Here is a 4,660-nt window from a genome sequence, read left to right as displayed (position 1 = left end):
TGGCCCATGCAGGTCTCGAACCTGCGACCTTCGCGTTATTAGCACGACGCTCTAACCAACTGAGCTAATAGGCCAGTTTGTGAAATAAAGTATTAAATTATCTATATTGTCAAATTCATAAAATTAAAGCGTTTTAACACCCATTAAAATTTTTTCCATGTGATTGATAAAAAAGCATAACTTTGTTCTTCTTTTAAGTTTTGTCTCTATAAAAGTCAGGATTTTCTGTAGGTATCGAATAATCACAACTTTTATAATTAAAAGAAGGTTGAAATTCAAGTGCAATCGACTTTACGTGAAGTTGATATCGACTTTATGTGAAGTTGATATTTGAAAGCCGTTAGATAATTTGATTAAATTTTCATCTAACAGCTCTCCGATATTAATTTCACATGAAATTGACTTCACCTGAGTTTTCACCTTGAAAGAATCAAAATAAGTATAGAAAAAAATGGAAGGTAAGAGAGATATATAAATACTGATAGCAAAACATAGTTCTATATAAGCTTAAAATATTGATTAGGTGGTAATATTAAAAGTCTTGATGATGAGTTAAAAAACTGAAAATTTTGAAATTAAACCGGTCGTTAGTTTTTGATTGATTTTGATCTTAATTAATTTATTTTAGCATGCATGCTCGAACCGGAGTAGTTCAATATAATTAATTAATTTAGTTTTTTATTTTTATTTTAATAGGGTTGAGTCCAAACAGTTAAAGTATATATATATATATATATATTGTCAACTGTTCATTAATCTTGAGAAGAAACTACTTTTTATTAGAAACCATTTTAATATTGTCCACGAGATTATTAATGTCACATTGAACAAATTAAACACGATCACGTTATAAACTACCCTTTTTCTTCTCAAATAAGTTTTTTGGTTAAAGAAATTATATGCATCCAAATAATTAAGTATTTATCTAAAGAAAATCAATATTAGTTATTTTTTCCACTAATTACTTTCTTAAACGAAGAAAAAAATACGCGAAAAATGAAGAGCAAAACAAGTTTTAAAAAAACACTTTAATGTATTTAAAAATAAAATGCTTTTAGTAGTTTTTTTCTCCTTATTTTTAAAAGTTCCTTACTTAGTAACGAGTATGACATTTTTTGTTAATTAAACAAATTTTAATATTTTATTTATTTATTTTATATCATTAGTTCATATTTAGAATTTACGAAGTGAGATTTAAGATGTTTTATTTATTTTTTTACTTTTCTTTTTTTTCTTTTAATAATAAATTAATTTAAAAAACATTACATTTATATTTATTTTTTTTTTTGGAATGGATTAGCATGTAGTGTTCTTCTTTTAATATTTGCTCACAATTATAATTGAAAACTAAAGAGTGATGAAGAGAATAATTAATTACATAAAAAGAGAAGAAAATGCAGTTTGTCTTGAAAAATATATAATATGAATTTTCATAAAGGAGCAAAGGTGTGAATAAATAATTAAATATATAATTAACTACCTATGAATTATTCTAAGTGATGATACACGTTGTCTAAGTTTGTTTTCTCTACCACTTTTGAAAGGTTCATAATTTACTCAACCTCCCTTTTTTTTCTTTTTTTTTTTTTGTTATTAGCTATGTTAGTGTTGGCATTATTTATAAAAAGCTTTTTTCTTAGCTTTGTCCGATTATTCATTCCATATCTATTATTATTTCTTGTCCTATTTTACCCTTTTGACATTAACGAATGGTGGATGCAAATAACATAAAACTTAGAATGCAATTATGAGGTTCTAAACAGAAGACAATGCAATTATTATCATGATAATGTTCATCAACAATTTTGATTATGACTTCTCTTTAATAATTTAGGGACTACATACACAACTTTTAGCTACTCATAATTTGTTGACATTTTTATTTTTGTCTGTTCTCTCTAAATTGCAAGCATTTAATTAAATACTTGACAAGTTCATGGACCACAAATTTGTTAATCACAACTAGCTAGCTGTAAATGTTGTTTTTATACTATATAGGTGTAACATTATATTGAGTTATTCTTAGAGGGACACTAGTGTCCAAATATCTCTAATATTATTATGTTTCAATCATATGTCAACACAGGAAAATGAACAGAATTTACAGGATCGAATAAATGAAAACTACAAAATTAGTGTAATGGTATAGAAAAATTAAGAATAGAAAAAGGGTTTAATGATTCTGTTCGTCTTATGGTTTTATCAAATTTATAATTAAATTTTTATAATTTTTTAATTAATTTTTTATACTATTTTTAATTTTATAATTGAGTCTTTTTTAGTATAATAAATGTTAGAATTACCTAAATTTTTTACTGCAAATTAAAAGTATTCATAATTAAAAATTTAATTTAATTTTTTGTCATGTATATTTTAAGAGAAATATTCTGTTAATTTTAATGTTTTTTATATTAAAATAATTTAATTATAAAATTAAAAGTAGTGTAAAGATCTAATTAAAATATATATATATAATTACAAATTTAATAAAATTATAGAACCAATAAAATAATTAAACCTAAAAAAATAAAAAATTTATTTGGCAGAAGATAAATTCAAAGAAAAAGATAGACGATGTCTTAAGACATTTTACAATTCATGTATTCATCTTGTATTATACATTCAAAGAAAAATATATTTATTCACCTAATTGATTTCAATCTAATCGATATAAAACATATCTGAAACATAATGATATAATATGTTTAATACTTTTTTTATTGTGATATTTAACATCAATTTTTCTTTTTAAAAAGATACTAAACAATTCAAAACAGAAGTTAATGAAAGAGCAACAAATTAAGAGGTATTTATGTAATTTTTTATAATTTTAGAACAATTAAGTGTGATTTTCAAAGCTAATTAATCAAACATACATAACTTGAGCTGCAGTTGTTACAAGGTAACATGGGATAATATATATTATATAGCATCCCAAAATTCAATAGATTTGCATTAAGATATTAAAATGCTACATACCCTGCCACGTTGAGAACTATATACGATGTTAACTACATACATTTCTTAGAATAAACAAAAGTATCTTATCTTATACCTTGAAAAAGACTTTTCATTCCAATAATTGCATTTTGTTGATATATTATAAAGACCAAAAAGCACAACATATATAATTGTTAAGATTATAAGTAAATGTAGTTCAAAAAAATGGTTAAGAAAAAGGATACACGCCCAGTGGGACTCGAACCCACAATCGCTTGATTAGAAGTCAAGCGCCTTATCCATTAGGCCATGGGCGCTCTTGCCATATTGCTTACACTCATTTGCTTTAAATATAGAGTGAGAGACACAGAGATTGGAAACTTAATTTGAGACTTCCTTAATCCTTCGTCAGAAGTTCTTTTGTATTGTGATCAGAGTCGAACCGAGAATATGTAAGGTTATATTAACTCTAAAAGACATTCTAATAATCTAGTAATAGTTATATGTGCGTAAAGTAATATAAATTATTATTAGAGATGTGAGGTATCATTATACTATGGTAAGTGAATTATAGAAAATGCAAAATTAGAGCATAAGACATGTTCTTTGTTAAGAGGTAGAATAGAAGATAATTCATATAGCTATTATTTTGATGAGATATATAGTTGTCGTTGATATTTTGACCGTTTGGTTATACTAAATCATCGTTACTTGACAAATAAATTAAAGACGAATTATAACTCTAGTTTATTTTTTAAATGGATAAAAAACAAATATGTATTACTTTATTTATTTAATTCTTTATGAGTTCTGTAACAAGTCTCAAATATAAAACATTTGTTAAGAATAAAAAAGGCAGAAGTACAAAAAGATAAAATTATGAAGTTTTCAATAAAATTTAGTAAGTAAACATTTATTTCATTATAAAAAATACATGCACGCTTATACATACATATATATAAGCAAAGCCCCTTTACTTTTTTTTTTTTTTAAGTTAGAAATGAGATTGAAATTCATATCTTTATTAGGTAAAAAAAAAAAAGATTATGTTATTTAATCTATAATTTGTTAGTAACAAAATTTTTTTTGATTCGAATCTACAATCTCTAAATAAGTATAGAGAGAATATACTATTTGAATTATAGTTTATTGGCACAAAAAAACCCTTTTACTTATTCATATATATTGTTTGAGTGTAATATGACGAATAATATTATTTTAAGAATATGCACCAAAATAAATTTCTAAAAAATTTTAGGTTTGATATTATCATCTTAAATTTTTAAATTTTATAAAAATAAGATATATAAATATTTCTGATACATTTTTAAGATTTTATTTGTCTAAGTGAAAATAATAAATAATCTAATTAAAGTAAAGATTTATATGTTTTGATTTTGTAAAATCTAGCAACATAAATGTAATAAAAAAATTTTGAAGACCGAAATGTCCAAAACGAAATTAGTTATTTATTTTTTAGAAATTAATTTGAGTATATATTCTTAATTTAATTCAATGCATTACGATAGTGTTTATTTGCCAGCTTTAGTATGGAAATTTTTTGTTGCCCAAATGTACTCCATAAACTTTCAAGGTTATACTGTTTGGCTTTTAAGAGATAAAACCAAATAGTGTAGCAGTTAGCTTTAATTTTCATTATTTATTTATTTATTTTTTTGTTTGCCACAGTTATATATATTTGTAGTAGGAACAGAGAAAT

The 4,660-nt window shown here is 23.7% G+C and overlaps 2 non-coding genes across 2 annotated transcripts; both read right to left on the bottom strand.

Annotated features, from left to right (window-relative positions):
• Positions 1-74, bottom strand: TRNAI-AAU (transfer RNA isoleucine (anticodon AAU)). The gene has a single exon. It is a non-coding gene; the product is annotated as a tRNA-Ile (tRNA).
• Positions 75-3,184: 3,110 nt separating this feature from the next.
• TRNAR-UCU (transfer RNA arginine (anticodon UCU)) lies at positions 3,185-3,257 on the bottom strand. The gene has a single exon. It is a non-coding gene; the product is annotated as a tRNA-Arg (tRNA).
• Positions 3,258-4,660: the final 1,403 nt, after the last annotated feature.

The sequence above is a fragment of the Arachis stenosperma genome, chromosome 9 (genome assembly GCF_014773155.1).
Source record: "Arachis stenosperma cultivar V10309 chromosome 9, arast.V10309.gnm1.PFL2, whole genome shotgun sequence".
Taxonomy (NCBI): Eukaryota; Viridiplantae; Streptophyta; class Magnoliopsida; order Fabales; family Fabaceae; genus Arachis; species Arachis stenosperma.
This window is presented reverse-complemented; position numbering and strand designations above follow the sequence as displayed.